The 20,247-nt window shown below is 44.6% G+C and overlaps 2 pseudogenes across 2 annotated transcripts in view; both read left to right on the top strand.

The window, feature by feature from the left end:
- Positions 1 to 16,031, top strand: part of LOC310819477 (cytochrome P450 3A27-like) — a 54,611-nt pseudogene extending 38,580 nt beyond the window's left edge. The window contains exons 2-6 of the transcript in view: positions 11,151 to 11,237; positions 11,470 to 11,630; positions 14,744 to 14,963; positions 15,167 to 15,329; positions 15,915 to 16,031. The product of the transcript in view is annotated as a cytochrome P450 3A27-like (transcript). The remainder of the gene's footprint in view (positions 1 to 11,150; positions 11,238 to 11,469; positions 11,631 to 14,743; positions 14,964 to 15,166; positions 15,330 to 15,914) is intronic.
- The window catches only part of LOC310819883 (cytochrome P450 3A27-like), a 181,615-nt pseudogene that overhangs the window by 113,342 nt on the left and 48,026 nt on the right, over positions 1 to 20,247 (top strand). The gene's annotated exons all lie outside the window — the stretch shown is intronic.

Here is a 20,247-nt window from a genome sequence, read left to right as displayed (position 1 = left end):
TTTCCATTCCAAAAGAAATGTGTCCCTTTCCCTTCACTCAAATGTTGTGGATGACATGTACATAAAGCTACACACTGGTGCAGGTGTGATGTTATGAGAGCTTTAGCATTTAGCATTTCCTGTGTCCAGGCGTTCTATTCACTTCTAATAGGACAAATGAAGGTACACTTGCCTCATAAGGCTCATTCTTGTTTCATTTGTCCTATTAGCTCCTACTGACCTCACTTTACACAGACACAGAGGAGGAGAGACTCAGACTCATTAGAAGTTTATTACTGGATCAGTTTACAAAACAAAACAAAACTGCATGGAGCGTACAGTACAGCAGCGCTTGGAGTACCAGACATGAACACACACCTCACATGCACACACACATCGGAGCTGTCACAGTGGTATACCTTGGATCACACACAGACACACACACACACACACACACACACACACACACACACACACACACACACACACACACACTCACTCTCTCTCAGGGCTGCATGCGGATAGCTCCATCCAGTTTGATGACCTCTCCATTGATCATGGGGTTCTCAGCCAGTGATGTCACCAGGTGGGAAAACTCTGCAGGGTCTCCCAGGCGCGAGGGGAAGAGCACTTGGCAGGCCAGGAATGAACGCACCTTCTCAGGTTAACCCGCCAGGAGAGGAGTGGAGAACAGAACCTAAGGAGAGGGAGAGAGAGGTTGTCTGATATGGAGAGGAAGGGGGGGGGGAGGAGTGTGTGAAAGAGTGCGTATGTATGTGTGTGTGTTTACTGACTGGGTGCGATGGTGACCACACAGATGTCCATGGGTGCCAGGTCTCGGGCGATGGGTAGAGTCATCCCAACAATACCCCCCTTAGAGGCTGAATACGCAGCCTGACCCACCTACAGAGAGAGAGAGTGAGAGTGAAGGAAGGGGCTGTTGAGACAGTGTTTGTGTGTGTGTGTGTGTGTGTGTGTGTGTGTGTGTGTGTGTGTGTGTGTGTGTGTGTGTGTGTGTGTGTGTGTGTGCGTGCGTGCATGGTGCAATGGAGGTCTTGGCGATCTGTTGGTTCTTGTGTGTGATTGGCTGACGGTACTGCAGCATGTTGACCTCTTCCTCACTGCAGGGTCTACTACAGTTGGAGCAGTCAGAGAGCACAGCCTGGGCCCCTGCAACCAAACATACACCCTGAAATATGGTTTGGACAAAGCATCCCAATGTCAAGATAATATTGCTGTAGGGAAGCTACTCTATGACACAATACCATGTGGAAATGTCAATGATTTTCTAAAGATGAGTGGATAGTGGATAGTGGATAGTGGATAGTGGATAGTGCCTGGTGGGGTCGCAGACTTCAGGCAGATTGTTGACCTAATACGAAACATTAGTACTTTATTTGGACATTATATGATACTTTTGAAGCCCTGAAATAGTGGGAGTATGTTTACAAATGTTTTTTTAAAGTTGAGAATCTCTACTTTGACCCCATAATATTTGTTTGATTTCAAATCCAAGTGTAGAGCTAAAAGAACAGAAAATGCTTCCTCTTTCCAATACTTATGAAGAGCACTGTATTCATGTTAATCAGTTGCTTCATTACTGTAATATGTGATGTGTTTTGAACTAGTATTTTGAAATACTGTTTTTAGGAGCCAATGATATAAAACAAGTGCATACATGTAAAGAACATAACACATTTTTAGAGGAGTTCAAATATTTAAAATTCAGTATTACTCGAAAGAAAATATTTGCCCAAAAATATTTGCCCCATAGTCCTTCTTGAATCAATGGGTCTGCAAACTATTAAAACCTGATAGGGATCAAACAGGCAGCAACTATTAGCAGGATGTTAAGATAAAGGCCGACAATAACATCACTGAGTGTTGCCCTCTGCGCAGGGATCCCCTTTCAATCATTCACTAGCCATGGCTTCAACATCACCTCTCACATACTCTTTCGCCTGTGTTTCATGATCTGAAACACAGGTGTCATGACGGGATAAAATAATCACTTCAGCAGACGTGTCCGGGGTTACTCAGAAGAAGCGATTGAACCTGTAAAGATGGGTTACCTTCCGTACTTCTCCACCGAGACATGAACTCTCCTTGCCTTACTCATCACTCTGATCGTAGTGTAAGAAGTTTTAATAAAACATATTATTTGTTAGTTAGTTAGTTGTGATAATACATACAAATGATAGTATTGATAATTACAGTTATCTAACAGTTTCAATGATACCTATGACTTGATCGTTTTGCTTTTGTTTCAAGTCAGATTGTTGATTTATATTTGTTCTGACCAGGTATGGATACTGGCCATATGGAATATTAAAAAAACTAGGCATTCCTTGTCTCAAACCCATCACTTTCCTCGGGACGATGATGGGATATAAGAAGGTTTGTAGAGATTAAGCCCATAAACAACAACATTGTAGACTCATCCATGATGTGTGTTGTTGTGGTGAAAGCCATGGGAGCTGAATATGAATTGTTTTACCCAGAAAAATGGGCAATAAAGCTTTTGAACGAAAACGAAAAGAGAGGAGTGGGAGCCGGTCTGTAGTGGAAAAGGGCCATCATAAACTAAGCCACAGTTCAGGTTTATGACAAGCATTTATGATCTGGCTATTTTTTTGTTTTGTTTTTTGTTCCCAGGGTGGTTTCACCAATTCTGACACAGAGAGCTTCCAGAAATATGGGAAACTGTGGGGCTGAGTCTGCTAAACTGATCCTGGTTATTGTTAACTATGATGGATATATGTATCTCTCAGTGTCTACAGTATACACTCTTAAACCAGGCGGACACCGTGCGATTTTCACAAACACAGACGATCCAACCGACGAAATGGTCTCGTACACCAAGACAAATGATCTGTCTTGATGCAATGTACACTGCCCAAGCAACAATTTCATGCTTCCACATTAATAATTTGAATCTGTTATTGAGCGATTTAAGTTTTAAGCTTTTAAGTATTCTGTAGTATGGTCCCTGTGGGGGGACATGCAGCGTTCGGCCTGTAGAGGGAGCTACAGGACCGTGGCCAGGGTGACGTCGGCGAGGCTCCGTTGCACACCTGTTGCAAATGAAGCCTCGTTGACTAGATGGTTTAAGATGTGTGTGCCTCGGCGTTCGAGGGAGAAGGAGGGCGACTGGAAAGTCGCCGAGTGGCGTGTTACGAACATTGAAATTATTACGAACATTGGAATTATTACTAACATTTTATGAAAATAAACGGGATACTCCCAGAAAACAGTACCTCGACTCCGCCTCTGTGTCACAGACTTGTTACAGTGGCGCCCAACGTGGGGCACAGCAAAGGCGGAGAAAAAAAGGGAATGGAGGCGTTAAGCGCGGCTATCGGAAGGATGGCCCTTATACTGGAGCAGCAGGCCCACCTCCAGCAGGAGCACCAGACCGCGGTGAGGGAGATGGTGACGGCAAGGGCTGAGGACCGTACCCTCCTCCTGGAGCTCGTCAGGGCCCTGATGATGGAGGAGGGGAGCCGGCCCTTTGCCTACGCCCAGCAGCTGCGGGACAGCGCGCGGCGGTGGCTGGACCCAGGGAACAGCTCGTCGGAGGAGGTCGGGGACCGGGTGGTGTTGGAGCAATTCCCCACGGGGCTCCCGGCCCGGACCGCCGCCTGGGTCCAGTACCACCGGCCCCAGGATCTAGCGGCCGCCGTTACCTTGGTGGAGGACCATTTCTCCTTCCCGCCGCAGGAGCCCCGATGACCAACCCCGGCCCCGCGCCAGGGGGCGGGGGTCCGGCGCCCGGAAGGAGCCATGGTGACGGAGGAGGAGAGACCGGCGCCCGCCCCGAGGACGAGATGGCAGGGGCAGGCATGTCGAGAACCAGCCCTGGCCCCACAGGAAGCACCCCGAGCGACAGGGGGGGTGTGTTGGCGATGCGGACGGCCGGGCCATGTACAGGCGGAGTGCCCAGTGAGGGAGGTGGGGCAGGTCGTCCGCATCGGCGACATACCGGGCCCTCCCCCCGGACCAGGAGCGGCGTATCGTGTTCCGGTAAGGATACAACATGATATGCACCAGGCCTTCTTGGATTCGGGCTGCATGCAGTCCATGATCCAGGAGCGCCTGGTTCGACCGGGGGCATTGTTAAAGGCATCGAGGGTGTTGGTGAAGTGTGTGCATGGGGACATTCACGAATATCCCGTGGTCACGATCAAGATTCATTTTGAAGGGAAAAAGCATAGTGTACAGGCGGCGGTTAGCCCGCGCCTCACGCATCCCCTTATTCTGGGTGTAGATTGGGAGGGGTTTCCTCAAGCGGTAAGCAGGGCTACCGGGGTGCGTGCACGACAGAGAGGGAGGTGTGAGGCGGGTAATGTGTTCTGTGCTGAGGCGGCGCCTCGCGACACTGCCGAGGAGCCGGAGCCGGGCGGGGGGGTCTCAACCCGAGATTCCCCCGCCGAACTATCCGTTGCTAGGTGACTTCCCCCTCGAGCAGTCTCGTGACGAGACCCTACGATCGGCCTATGACCAAGTGATAGCGATTGATGGTACTTTGGTACGGCCAGACGCAGTACACGCCCACCCCTATTTCGCGATTATCAGCGACAGGTTGTACCGAGTAAGTCGTGACTCACATAGCCAGGAGGAAGTAACCCAGTTGTTGGTTCCCCGTAGCCACTGGGAAATGGTCTTCCAGGCGGCTCATTTCAACCCCATGGCGGGCCATTTAGGTTATGATAAGACACTAAACCGTATAATGGCTCGATTTTATTGGCCGGGAATTCGGGCAGAGGTGCGTAGGTGGTGCGCGAATGTCAGTTGGTAAATCCCATTCCACGGGCCCCCTTGCGGCCCTTACCATTGGTCGAGAACCCATTCGACCGCATTGCGATGGATATTATCGGGCCATTTGATCGGTGTACACAGGGATATCGATTTGTGTTGGTCTTGATAGATTACGCAACCCAATACCCCGAGGCAATACCGCTGCGCAATATCTCTGCCAGGAGTGTAGCGCAGGCATTGTTTCAAGTAATCTCCCACGTGGGAATCCCGAAAGAGATTCTCACCGATCAGGGCACTAATTTTATGTCACGCACCCTCAAGGAACTGTATGGCTTGTTGAACATCAAGGCGATTCGAACCAGTGTTTACCACCCGGCCACTGATGGCCTTTGTGAGCGGTTCAATCGGACCTTGAAGTCAATGATCCGGAAGTACGTACACGAAGACAGTCAGAATTGGCATAAATGGCTAGATTCCCTGTTGTTTGCGGTACGGGAAGTCCCCCAAGCTTCCACCGGGTTTTCCCCGTTTGAATTACTCTACGGGCGTAAGCCTCGGGGTGTCCTAGACCTTCTTAAAGAAAATTGGGAGGAAGGGTCTAGCGACAGTAAAAATGAGATTCAATACGTCCTGGACTTGCGCACAAAGCTCCACGCCCTAGGGGTTATCTCACGCGAGCATTTGCTGCAAGCCCAGGAGCGTCAAAAGTGACTGTACGACAGGGGAACTAACCTGCGAGAATTTACACCGGGAGATAAGGTGCTCGTACTGTTACCCACCTCCAGCACGAAATTACTAGCGAAGTGGCAAGGGCCGTTTGTGGTCACACGTCGCATGGGGGACGTGGATTACGAGGTAGTACGCTCGGACCAGGGGGATAGCTTGCAGGTGTATCACGTAAATCTCCTAAAAAAATGGAACGACGTGGTCACTGTTGCTCTGGCTACAATAATTCCAGAGAGAGATGAGTTCGTTCCGGAAGTCCCAAAATCAAAAGTTAGCACTCCGGTCGGTATTGATAACCATCTTTCTGCTAGCCAGGCCACGGACGTTGCAGATTTGCAAGCTAAGTTCGCGGACGTGTTCTCTCCCTTGCCCGGTCGGACTACGCTTATCGACCACCACATAGAAACGCAGCCGGGTTTAACGGTACGCACGCGTCCCTATAGGTTGCCGGTACACAAACGAGACATTGTGTGCAGGGAATTGGAAGCCATGCTGGAGCTGGGTGTGGTCGAGGAGTCCCGCAGTGACTGGTGTAGCCCCATCGTGCTTGTCAACAAGCCGGATGGGGCTATACGGTTCTGTGTGGATTATAGACGGGTTAATGCGGTCTCCAAGTTCGATGCCTACGCGATGCCCCGGGTTGACGAGCTCTTGGACCGGCTTGGCACGGCCAAGTATTTCACGACGTTGGATTTCACGAAGGGATACTGGCAGATTCCACTCTCGCTGGTATCCCGGGAGAAAACTGCATTCTCCACTCCGCTCGGGCTATTCCAGTTCACGGTGCTCCCTTTCGGGTTGTTCGGAGCCCCAGCCACTTTTCAGCGCCTCATGGACCCTGAGGTCCCTGAGGCAGGCGGGGCTGACGGCCAACCCGAAGAAGTGCGTGATCGGGCGGAGGGAGATCCGGTATCTGGGGTACCACTTGGGTCGGGGGGAGGTGCGGCCACAGATTGAAAAGACTGCGGCCATCGCAGCCACTCCGCGGCCCAAGACAAAGAAGGAGGTGAGGGCCTTCCTGGGGCTGGCTGGCTATTACCGGCAGTTCGTGCCGGGGTTTTCAGAGCTGGCCAGTCCCTTGACGGACCTCACCCGGAAGGGTGCCCCAGATCCGGTCCAATGGTCGGGCCAGTGCCAGGGGTCGTTCGAGGCCCTTAAGGGAGCTCTTTGTGGAGAAACGGTCCTGTATGCGCCTGATTTTAACCTCCCTTTCTCCCTACAGACGGACGCGTCGGATAGAGGCCTGGGAGCAGTGCTGACCCAGCGGGTGGAGGGGGCTGACCGGCCGGTGCTGTACCTGAGCCGCAAACTATCGGAGAGGGAGGGCCGGTACAGCACGGTGGAGAAGGAGTGCCTGGCCATCAAGTGGGCGGTCGGCGCCCTCCGCTACTATCTGCTGGGTCGCGCTTTCACCCTCTACTCCGACCATGCTCCCCTCCAGTGGCTCCACCGGTGGTATCTCGCGTTGCAGCCCTTCAACTTTTCGGTCGTGCACAGACCGGGGGCGCAGATGGTCGTGGCAGACTTCCTCTCCCGTGCAGGGGGGGGGGGGAGTAGGTTGTCAGCCGTCGTGTCCCCGGCCTGTGTCGGGTGGTGGGGGTATGTGGGGGGACATGCAGCGTTCGGCCTGTAGAGGGAGCTACAGGACCGTGGCCAGGGTGACGTCGGCGAGGCTCCGTTGCACACCTGTTGCAAATGAAGCCTCGTTGACTAGATGGTTTAAGATGTGTGTGCCTCGGCGTTCGAGGGAGAAGGAGGGCGACTGGAAAGTCGCCGAGTGGCGTGTTACGAACATTGAAATTATTACGAACATTGGAATTATTACTAACATTTTATGAAAATAAACGGGATACTCCCAGAAAACAGTACCTCGACTCCGCCTCTGTGTCACGGACTTGTTACAGTCCCAAACACAACTTGTGCGTTGCCAATGTTTGACAACATCCTGGATTCTCATTGGTTGAGGCTCCTATATTGCCTCTGAGCACGTCTCAAACTGCATGAATAAAGAGGAGCCACGACACGTCAGAATTCAAATCGGAAGTGATTGTGTCTTCCCTCCATGTCATTGAAAGGGCAAAAATGTAATTAAAAAAATAAAGAAAAAAAGGGTTCTAAAAGGATTCTTTGGTTGAATAACTCTTATGGGTTCCATTTGCAGTGCCCTGCGTAAGTAATGGGACAAGCATTTTTTCTTCTTTTGCATTATGCAAATGTCCAAATTAAGCACTCATGTTTAGTATTTGGTCCCCAATCCTTTGTATGCAAAAGTGCAAAAGTCTGTGACCCATTGACCCAACCAGACGCTGGGTATCTTCTCTGGTAATGCTCTGCCAGACCTATATTGTAGCGATTGTTGTTTGTTTTTTTAGGATGTTTTGTCCTCCTCTTCAGCAAATTAAATGCATGTTCTATAGGATTCTATAGGATTCACTTTTTGGCCCTGAATAATTTCCTAGTTGCTATGGCAGTATGTTTTGGGTCATTGTCCTGCTGTATGGTGAAATGCCGTCCAATGAGTTTGGAGCAATTAACTTGTACTTGGACTGACAAGATGTTTCTGAACACTTCCGAATTCATCCTCATCAAAGGAGACGTGAGCCAGTTCCAGTGGAAGCCATACATGCCCAAGGCATAACACCCCCTCCCCCATATTTCACAGATGATGTGGTATGCTGTGAATATTGGGCAGTTCCTTTTTTTCTCCACACTTTCTCCGGTACATGTTTTTCCAGAACTCTGCAGGCTCTTTTAGGTACTTTTTAGCAAACCGTAACCTGGCCAGCCTGTTTTTGTGGCTGAGTAGTGGTTTGCACCTTGCAGTGTAGCCTCTGTAGTTCTGCTGGTGAAGTCTTCTGCGGATGGTAGTCTCTGACTCATTGACGCCTACCTCCTGGAGAGTGTTCCTAATCTATGGGGCAGTTGTTGTTGTTTTTTTGTTTTTTTATTATGGTGAGCATTCTTTGGTTATCCACTGGAAGTCTTCCTTGCCATTTGCGATTTCTTAGCTCACCAGTGCTTTCTTTCCTTTTAATGAAGTTCCAAACTGTTGATGTTGGTAGGTTTAAGGTTTTAATGTTTCATTTTTTTCTGATATTTCAGCATCATAATGGCTTCCCTGACTTTCAATAACATCTCTTTGGTCCTCATGTTGACAAGACACCAATAGCAGACTGCACAAATTATGTGACGGAACACACCTGACGAACACACCTGTCAAGCCAATTGTCCCATCACTTTTGTGTAGCCTGAAATAGGGGGATTATGCATAAAAGTGTTGTAATTTCTGAATGATAAACCAATATGTACACAAATAACATCAAATAAAAGATGAGAATCTCTACGTTCTCATTTCAACTCCAAAAAGAAGAAAAAATGCTTCACTGTCCCATTACTTTCGCACGGTACTGTATAACCTTCTGTGGAAAAGGGTTCTACATGGAACCCAAAAGGTTTCTTCAAAGGGAGAGTGGAAGAAGAACCCTTTTTGGTTCTAGGTAGCACTTTTTTTCTAAGAGTGCAGGATCTGTGATGGGTCTGTCTGTCTCTATCTACGGTATATTCGCTTGAATGCCACAGCCTATTTGAGTATTGTTGCTGACCATGTGCATCCCTTCATGGCCACAATTGACCCATCTTCTAATGGCTACTTCCAGTATGATAATGTCAGCATGATAATGTCACAAAGCAAAAGTTGTCTTAAACTGGTTTCATGAACATGACAATGAGTTCAGTGTTCTTCAGTGGCCTTCCCAGGATCTGAATCCAATAGAACACCTTTGGGATGTGGTAGAACGGGAGATTCACATCTTGAAAGTGAACCTGAAAAATCTGCAGGAATTGAGTGATGCAATCATGTCATCATGGACCAGAATCTCAAAGGAATGTTTCCAACATCTTGTGGAATCAATGCCACGAAGAATTGAGGCTATCTTTGTTTTTGCTGGTCTGTAGGATCTATGATGGCCGTCAGCCCATCCTGTGTATCATGGACACAGCCATGATCAAAACCATCCTCATCAAGGAATGCAACTCCCTTTTCACTAACAGGAGGGTAATACGCTAAATTGAAGTTGTTGTATGGGGGAAAAAACATAAGGGCTCCATAAATAGATAATATCATTGTTATTATAGCATTATTAATAGTAGGTTAATCTTGCAGTTTATAATTATTATTATTTTTCTAGAATATCTATCTCAACGGGCCTCTGTATGACGCCGTGTTTATCGCTGAGGATGATGCATGGAGACGGATCCGCAGTGTCCTGTCTCCCTCCTTCACCAGTGGGCGGATCAAAGAGGTACAGTCCCATCTCTCCTCTCCTTCTTTCATTCATTCCTTTATACAACACAAATAAATGAATGACTGACAACTCTGACGCGCGCGCGCGCGTGTGTGTGTGTGTGTGTGTGTGTGTGTGAGAGTGTGTGTGTGATTTGTACTATGTGTATAGTGTGTATTCATTGTTGTTTGTTGTTGTGTGAAGCAGCAACTTTAATTAATTAATCCAAGACAAATTTTCATCCGGGACAATAAAGTATATTTGATCTTATCTTCGATAAGTTCAGTGGTCAGATGACAGACTATAGAATAATAGTTCATCTTTGGAGTCACTTATTTTTTGACTATATACATAATGTATCCTGTATGGATGTATATTCTCAGGCTATATAAACATTAAAATAATTCCTGTTTCAAACATGATATTAATATATGTTTTGCACATATTAATCCACGTATCAATCATGATATTTTTCCATGTATCCTTCCCAACTCAGATGCTCAGGATCATGAAGCAGCACTCTGGTAACTTGGTCAGCAATCTGAAGAAGACGGCTGATAACGATGAGCCCATTGAACTAAAGGAGTGAGTATTTATCTCCGAGACGATAAGGTGAATTTGTAATTTCAGTGAACTCCCCCTTTAATTTTGTGGTTGTGATTCTGGTGGTCAGAGATTGTGTGGTTGTGTTCAAGGTTCTTTGGACCATACAGTATGGATGTGGTCGTCAGTACTTCATTCAGTGTCGACATCGACTCCCTCCAAAACCCCTCCGACCCCTTTGTGACCAACATCAAGAAAATGCTCAAGTTTGACATCTTCAGCCCACTGTTCCTCACAGTCGGTACAACTGCCCCCATATAGCTTTCAGTCATTTTGTGCTTAATAAATGAAGCTATCGATTTTATTGATTAGACTGACATAAACCACACTGCCAATGGTTTGCGCTCTACTCATTTGACAAACACATGGGCCCTGTCCAGAACCAACCTCTAGTTCCTAAATGCTGGACACTTGGAGATCTGAGTGGACTGGATACAGAAGTGTCTAGGGATAGAGCCTAGTAGTTGTTTCTGGACAGGGCTGTGCATTGAATAGGATTGGAGTCACGTATCATGGTATTTCCTGTTCCTGTTTGTAACCGTGGCATTTCCTGTCCGTCCAGCATTCTTCCCCTTCATGGGTCCTGTTATGGCAAACATGGAGGTATCCCTATTCCCTGCCTCGGTCACAGATTTCTTCTACGCTGTCTTTCAGAAGATCAAGTCCAATCGCGTGGCTAGCACCAGGAAGGTATGTAAATATAACTGATCAAATATACGATCTTCAGCCAGTATTGTGTAATACAATTGTAGAGATTTGGTAGCATCTGGTAGTTCTCATGTGATTTTGATCTGACGTAAGCCTGCTTCCAGAGTCGGGTAGATTTCCTGCAGCTGATGATAGACTCACAGAAAGACAGCAACTCAAAGGGAGAGGAGCAGAGTAAAGGTGCCTGCCTTAAACACACACACACACACACACACACACACACACACACACACACACACACACACACACACACACACACACACACACACACACACATACACACTGTATACTAGCATCTAACACACACACATACAGTACCTGCCTCAAACACCTATACCTACAAACACACCGTGGAAATACTCTACTTCGTCCCTTTCTCACACCTACCACCCCATTTCTCCCATCATCATAGGATTGAGTGACCATGAGATCTTATCCCAGGCAATGATGTTCATCTTTGCTGGCTATGAGACCACCAGTAGCTCTCTGTCCTTCCTGGCCTACAATCTGGCAACCAACCCTCACATCATGACCAAGCTGCAGGAGGAGATAGACACTGTGTTTCCCAACAAGGTAACCCCTCTGCAGACTCCTATATAGTACTATTCATGTGGAACAGGAAATATGATAGTGACAGTGTTTTAGAGGGTACTGATGAGTGTGTAACCCCTGACTTCTACAGATGGTTAGATAGGTGACAGTATTTTGCAGTGTGCTAATGTGTCTGTAGCATCCCTGTGCAGACTTCTGCCCAGTATTATTCATTTGAAACAGGAAGTAGATAGGTGTTGTTGGAATCTTCAGAATAGTTAAAAGGCCAGTACCTGAGGACCTGAGGGATCTACAGGGTATATACCTTAAAAGCATGTCTGACATGCAGTGGTGTGCATGACCATAGAGTGATTTCTAAACTAATACAATTATCTTAAAATAAATTATAAAACTAACAGGTAATCAGTGCAGAGACTTGTGTGATATGTGCTCTCCATCTGACACGTGCTGCTGCATTTTGTATCATTTGCCAAGAGCTTTCTTTGGTCGACCAGACAGGAGAGTGTTACAGTAATCAAGGCTGCTAGTAATACAAGCATGCATTCGTCTCTCAGTGTCAGCCTGGGAGAGGAAAGGTTGCACCTTTACAGCTGTGTTCTGTAAAGGTCCATGTAATATTCAAGCTTTCTAAAAGCTTCCTAACGGTTGTAATGACTATCTTTAATCGGTAGCGATCAGGGAACAAGATCCCTTATAATAAATCCCTTATGAATAAATATTTCATTTACGAACGCTGTTTTGGTTCGGAAAACACGCTTTTTAAAATGCAGTGTCCTACCTGACATTCGGTTTGCATATAAACATGTTGTTAGTGCCAGGGGTGTTCTAGGGGAGTAGACTGACCTTTCTCTGGTGGCTGCCTCTCCCAATCGTGTGCGCATGCAGAAACACAACAGCTAATGTCCAACACTGCAAGTTCATTTCGGGGGGATATATTATTATTAGGGAGGATGTTGTTGTTTGGACAACTTCAGACAGAATTTCTCCACGATGGCAGATTTCCGACAAACTTACTTACTCTTCTTTAAGTGATACAAATATGTTTTAGTCACATTCTTGATATGGGTTTCAAAATTAAGATCTGAGTCAATGGTGACACCTTGTTTTGCCTGGTGCTTAGTGTTACTGTAAGTAGTGTCTTTAAGTGTGCAGACAGTTTCTCTCTTTCGGCTTTTGCTCGAATGACTAGTACCTCTGTCTTATCTTGGTTGAGCTGTATGAAGTTCTGTGACATCCATATTTCACCAGGAAATCAATCAAACTGAAATTGTTGGGTGATACAGAAATGTACAGCTGGGTGTCATCTTCGTAACTGCAGTAATTAATATTGTGCTTCCTGATGACACTGACGAGGAGTACAGGCCCTAAAATTCAACTTTGAGGAACCCCACAGGTGTGGTCACCAATGGGAAACAAAATGGCCAGTTAGGTTGGTCCTACACCAGTTAAGAACTGGACCAGAGAGGCCAACCCACTTCTCAAGTCTATCAATAAGGATATCATGGTCCACAGTATCAAAAGCTGCACTCAGGTCCAGCAGGACAAGGACAAAGAGCATTTTGGCATCAGCATTAATTAATTAATTCTAAGGTCATTAAGAACCTAGTTAATAACTTAACAACATAGTGCTATCTCAGTGCTATGATCGGCACAAAAGCCAGATTGGAACATGTCAAATGGGAATAAGGAGATTATTTAACAGTTTGAACACCTTTTTTTCAAGAATTATTATTTTTTTGCTTAAAAAGGGAAGGTTGGAGATTGGCCTAAAATCGCTAAGGACTGAAGAGTCTAAGTTACTTTTCTTCAGGAGGGGTTTCACCATGGTAGTTTTAGGTGCAGATGAACAGACCCCCACTTTGCTGAGCATTTCTGTATGACCACTGCAAAAGAGTTCATAGTGCTTCCGTGTGGTGGAAGGTGGGGTAACAAGTCATCAAACACATCTTCAGGTCTTGCCTGAGTGATCCTCCTCACCTAATATTGGTTCTCTTATCTCAGAAGTATGTTGCAAATTCCTCACATTTGTAGGTGGAGAGCAGATCACCAGGTGTCTTGTGGGCGGGATTTATAAGGCTGTCAATCGTTGAAAAGAGCACTGTTTGAGTTGTTATGATTCATTATCAATTTTGAGAAATGATCCCGTCTGTCTTGGCGTTTTTTTATTGCCTTATTAAAAGCAGAAAGATGCTCTCGAAGAATATCAAGGTGGACCTGCAGTTTTTGTCCGCTCAGACTTTCTGCAAATTCTTTTAAATTTGGCCACAGCCTTTTTCAGTTTGACTGGTGCTACAGAGTCGATAGTTGCCCTTAGTTTGGTGTTGAAGCTGGTTGCTAAATCATTATCACAGGAGGAAGCTGTTGATGGTGTACTATTCATATTCATATTCATCATGAAATTCTCATCTGCTCAGCGACATGGCTAGATAAATAATAGAGTGAAAATATATTTTTCCCCACTTCTAATAGACTGACATGCATTCATGTTTAGCCAGGTTTCAGATAAAAACATTACAGTGCAGCTTTCGCTCTGAGATAAGATCAATAAAGGTTTTGCCAGATAGGGACCTAATATTCAAAAGCACCATGGTAATGTTCTCTGGGCTGTTCGGTGCTGCCCGGCCACAGTTAATGGAATGGATACCAAGTTATTCACATTTGAACCACCTGACAGTTTCCTTGTAGTCTGTCGACTGTGATAGGAAATAATAGACTATAGCACATTCAGTATTCCAAGCAGTCAATCCACTAAAAGCAGCCCAGTTTAGTGGCATTTTGACTTCTGATTGATCCTTGTGTACATCTATCATTTACATTGTTCAGTGGAATCTAAATGTATTTTCTTCTAACTATCAAGATAACATTATTTAGCGATTTTTTTGTTTATTCATGTATAACAAAAAAGCAAGACACTATTACAAATGTACATTGAAAGTAATGGCGTTCTGTATGCGGGTGTCATGAAATTAGGCTATGCAGATTAGAATAAGTATAGTACTGTGTTCATTTCCCCCCAAAAAAACACAAAAAACTAACAGCTCTTCAGATTTGCGACGAAAAAGAGTTAGTTCTGGGCTACGGCTACGTGAACGACCAATCACTAGTGCTCATGTGAGTGTAATATCCCTGTGCAGGCTCCTATCCAGTACGAGGCTCTGATGCAGATGGACTATCTAGACAGCGTTATCAACGAGTCTCTCAGGTTGTACCCCATCGACTTGAAAGAGTCGCCAAGAAATCTGTTGAGATCTGCGGCATCACCATCCCCAAGGGTATGGTCATCATGATACCCATCTGGACCTTGCACCGTGACCCCGATGTGTGGGAAGACCCAGAGGAGTTCAAACCAGAGAGGTAATGGGCCACATCTTAACCACAACCACAATATCAATCACAACAGCAACGATAAGAGCAGTGTTCCACAAACAACCATAAAACAAACCTAAATGCGACGACCAAACACAAACAGGTTTCTTCAACCATGTATAACCATCATATTACTGTGATTTAATTGATATGTTCTTTAACCCCTCCTCCTCTGAACTCTCCGTGTGTAGGTTCAGTAAGGAGAACAAGGAGAGCATCGACCCATACACCTACATGCCGTTCGGGTTGGGCCCACGGAACTGTATCGGGATGCGATTCGCTCTGGTATTGATGAAACTGGCGATGGTGGAGATTCTACAGAGGTTCAACTTCACCGTCTGCAAAGAGACAGAGGTGAGACAAAATAATGATACAATGATTGTAAATATAATTTTGTACCTATGACTTTGTTGCGTTTCTATATGTAGCAGAGGTGATTTTGGAATCACACTCGCGTGATGAGGTAGCCCTGCCTGAGACATGTAAACTGAAGTGTCGCCCTCAGACCTTGAGGATGTCCTCTTGGCTTAATAGTAGCGTTTGTGTCTTCCACATGGGAGACCCGGGTTTGAACCCCCATACTACAATTCTGTACTTGCGTACTGCATGAGTATGTACTCCCCATTTAATTTCCCAGATTGCATTTTTCAGTACTAGGCGCCAATCATCCTCAGTATAGGCTACCTACTAAATGATGGAAGTGTGAGATTTAAAAAAAAGCTATTTGTATTTCTGCAAAACTCCCTCGAGACTTCATAGGGCCATTTTAATGTATGTCGACCCAAGAGAGGTTGTCCAGGAGTTTGAGTTTATTTGAATTTATAGTGCAATGCTACCCGAACGTAACAGTGACACTGTATTAGGTAACATTCATAGTGTAACGCTGACATCTGTTTTACTCGTTCCTTCATACTTTAACTGTGTGTCAACTCTCACCAGATCCCCATTGAGATGGACCTACAGAACACTCTGATGCCCATACGGCCCATCAAACTCAAGCTGCTGTTCCGCTGCCAGGAGTCCAACGACAACCAGCTCAAAGCAGACAGCCAGTGATGAGGACCTGCCCTGCTGCAGGTCTCTCAGTTATTATGTTACACATAGATCTAGGATCAGCCCCAACACTGGCTACTTTCAAAAATGGGCTTAAAAAAAAAAAGGGCTTCGCTTTTGCCTTAAATTGAAACTAAATTGGCGCTAATAATTGCACTGTGACCCTAAAATGCACTGTGACTTTTATTCTTTTTTTATGTCTTTTATGCGTTTTTATTCAAAAAAAAATGTCATGCTGTTTCCTTTTTATCTATTTTACGTAAAGCACTTTGAATTGCCTCTGTGTATGAAATGTGCTATATAAATAAACTTGCCTTGCCTTGCCTCGCCTTGCCTCTGGGCTCTGCTGCTACTGTATGCTGCTCTCTTTGTATCTGTCTAATAGTGGAGGTCCAGGACTAGTTGTACAGAGACAGTTGTTGTCTGTCGTCTGCAGGGCAGGGATTTGCATGTGACTTGTGCATGTTTTGTACTCGTCTGGTAGTGGGTCTCTATCATCACGCTAAAAACGTGTGTATAATCACAAACTAAATCATAACATGAGAATGAACAACATGCCATCAAAACATGACAATAAATAGGTGTTAGATTAGATTCAACTTTATTGTCATTGTGCAGAGTACAAGTACAGAGACAACGAAATGCAGTTAGCGTCTAACCAGAAGTGCAAAAAAGCAGAAAAGTGCAATGTGAACAATATATACAGGTAGAGCAGTATAAGCAATATATGAGCAGTATAAGTAGTGCAGTATAAGCAGTATATGAGCAGTATAAGCAGTATATGAGCAGTATAAGTAGTGCAGTATAAGCAATATATGTATTAACAGTAACATTATAAGCAGAATAAATATAGAATGCAGTATGAACAGTATAAGCAGTATATGAGCTGTATAAGTAGTGCAGTTACCAATGTATTGGGTCTATCTATGGGTATCGTAGTGCAGCAGTAGTCAAAATGTACCTGCATTTTATCGGTTGAAGTGCCATCTCATCTGTCATAAGATTTGACTTGTAAAACTGAAAAGTAGGATACAACTAATAGCCTAAATGTATAAACACAGACCACAACCAAAAAACAACATGGGAAAATCGTTTACGCATCCTCTGCAGCAGGAACAGTGCAGAGAAAAAGTATGTACAGTAAACCCCATAACTGAATACACTTCATACGCTTCAGCGCGACACAGAACGCCTATACTGCAACAAAGTAAAAAGATGAGACAGACACGTGTCTTCAATAACTTGCATGTTTAATCAAAATACAAGCATTCGGCACATCGTTAACTTGTAGGAAAGTTTAATCAGGTTTTATCAATTGTATTATTTTAAATGTGAAATAAATATCATCAGTGCAGAGGCTATAACACACTACAAAAGTCACATTAAATCACGGAAAGTAGGCTAGGCTAATTAACGGAACTATATGAATATACAGCCCGAGCCCAGTCCAGGGTTCTGAAAGCGACAAGTAACAAGTGTGCCCATCAACTGTCTAGATATTAGGCCTATACGTAACATTTAGTCCTCCACTTTATATCACAGGTAGTATAACGTTTAAAATGACTACAAAACAAAAGCAATATAGTCTACAGTGAACGGCGCATTGTCCATTTGTCATACATGTCCAAACAGACCTGCTCACTTGAATAGGAAAGTAGCGCGGCGGTTCGTTGCTTCAGCAAACCTCTCGATGACTTTACTGTTGAAATCCATCTGTCCCTGGATCAATGCATTTTCAATGGAAATCATGTCAAGGCCGTTCAGTCGCTGGTGTCTGTTCTGTTCTGACAGATGTATAATGTCTTTGAATCCAGCCGATGCCCAAATAGTCTCCACTAAAAATCATACATGGGAAACAGAACAGCGCATGTTTCGAGGTGGTAGCGGTTAGCCATCTCTTTTTGTCAAACCATTCCTGTTGGCCCTAAACGTTTTATCTCCAACTTCTCTTCCAAAGGCAATGTACTAAACCGCATGGTCAACAAATAATCTACACGATTCATTGTGAAAACTTTAGCTAGCTAGCATTAGCGATAGACGTACAGTAGATGAACTGAATTGCTTTATGATTATTTCCTGTCATGTCAGACCACGTTAACGACATTAGCGTTTAATAGTTTTTCGCCACCTGTTGCTAGGCAGAATTCATACCCAATATAATTTGCGTGAGGTTTTTCCTGCTTACGCCAAACACGCTCACGTTGTTCCCCTCGCAACGATGGGGCAAGAGTGCTCCGCTGCCCCACAGCAGAAAGACGGGACAGGGAGCGCAGTCCGCACACACTAGTAATTACTAGTAATTAGTAATTACTCCAAAAACAGCACTATACGGATTATGAGTCAAGTTTTATATATTTATACACACCAATTTCACCATTTAATCTATTTTGTATTAAATATAAAATACTTATTATTATTACTAATAAAAAATATGACTAATAATTGTTTCGTATTTGTAATGTACTTTATGAGACTTTATGTTTGTAATGTACTTTATAAAGAAAAAAAACCTGTATATCCCCAAATTTGATTCTATGCAATATGTTTTTTCAAATGTTGTATTTGTCTTGTAGGCTACTTTTGTGTAAGCCGTATATTGTGGGTAAAATGCACTATAAATTCAAATGAACTTAAACTTAAATGTGTATTGCAGTGGAATCCGATCCGCGTGTAAATCGAATCAATTTCCCATTGACATGAATGCAAGATTTACGCGCGCGGATTTGGAGTTAGGATTCCACCCAAAATGCGTTGCCATTGGTATCATTATGACGTTGATATGTACACAGAATTGAGAATGTTCTGCAATAATACACAAAGTTCTTGAACTTTTAGTTCAGTGGCATAACGAGCTAAGACGCAACCTGAACCTGTGCAATCAGTATTACCAGAGTGAGATATAAAGAGATTATAACCGGATGATTCGGCGCTTATACACAGCCTACTGACTGAGGTAGGCTAATGTAGGCCAGAGATGTAGTATAGTTGACATATAGTATAGTTTTATAACACTTGTATTTGTAAATACTTGAGACGGCATAGGCCGACTACCTTTACAGCATTTGGACAAGGGACGCGTAAAAATGTCACTGAGAGATATCTGTCACTAGGAGATGATATTCCCATTAAGTCGAATTCAGCGTTGGATATTTCTATATGCCTAAAAACTCACATCTTTAGAAAGGCCTTCCTTTAGGTCCTGTCCTCTTGTTGTTGTTAGTGTTTTGTTTGTGTTTTTGTTCGTGTGTCTATTGCACTCAACTGCACAGGCTTTGAAATTGTCAGCTCCAAATGAAAAACACATTCCAAATAAAATATATTTTTTATTATTATTATGAGAGACCTAAATGACCTAACCCAGACCTAACCCATGAATTGAATTAGGGCTATTTTAATTTTGCCGAGGTCTTCTGCTTATTAGCCTATAGGCTCCTACCTGTACCAGGCCGATTCCAGTTAATAAAATGTGCCCATTATATGGCCACTGATATTTGACCTGTTGGCCACAATTGTAGGCTATATTTCAAGGCGTGTCAACAAACATAGCCAGCCAACCCACACTGGAAGCTTTTGCTGACTCTAACATAGGCCTCTGACAGGACCAAGTCACTTCGAACCATTGCATCGAACGCTGATAAGAGTTGTTAGGCAGTGAATTACCATGATAGTCATTCCAAACCCATTATGACGCCAGCCGAACGCACATTATAGATAATAACATTTCTTTGCTGCCAATCGGTGTATTGGTATTTGTTGACTGATTCAGGAGGGCAAACTCAAAGATTGTTATCCCATTCTCATTTGGGGAATCTTTCTGACATTCCTGTTGCATTATAGTATGGGTGTGTGGAGATTATTTCAATAATTTTTGTTTGTGTTCTATCTACTGTAGGTGCATAAAAACAATGGAGGTGAAAATATATATGAGTATTGAGGATATCAGGAAGGAGCATGAGAGGATTAAGACAGAGAAGGCAGAGTTTGAGAAAAAGATAGAGGAATATGAGAAACAAAAGAGAAGGGACCAGAAAGTTAGGCAGAGGGAGGAGGAGATCCTGGCCAGAAAGGCAGAAAGACTGCAGGAGGACAGGAATGAGTTCAATAGGGAGAGGGAGGAGATGGACAGTGGGATCAAGATCCTCATGATGGAGATTGAGAAAGAGAAGGAGTCCTCAAAGGAGATACTTAGAAAGGCTGAGAAGGCAGAGGCAGAGTTAAA

Source organism: Argentina silus, assembly GCF_951799395.1.
Source record: "Argentina silus genome assembly, chromosome: 19".
Lineage (NCBI taxonomy): Eukaryota > Metazoa > Chordata > Actinopteri > Argentiniformes > Argentinidae > Argentina > Argentina silus.
The sequence above is the reverse complement of the archived record's forward strand: the minus strand, read 5'-3'. Positions and strand labels throughout refer to the sequence as shown.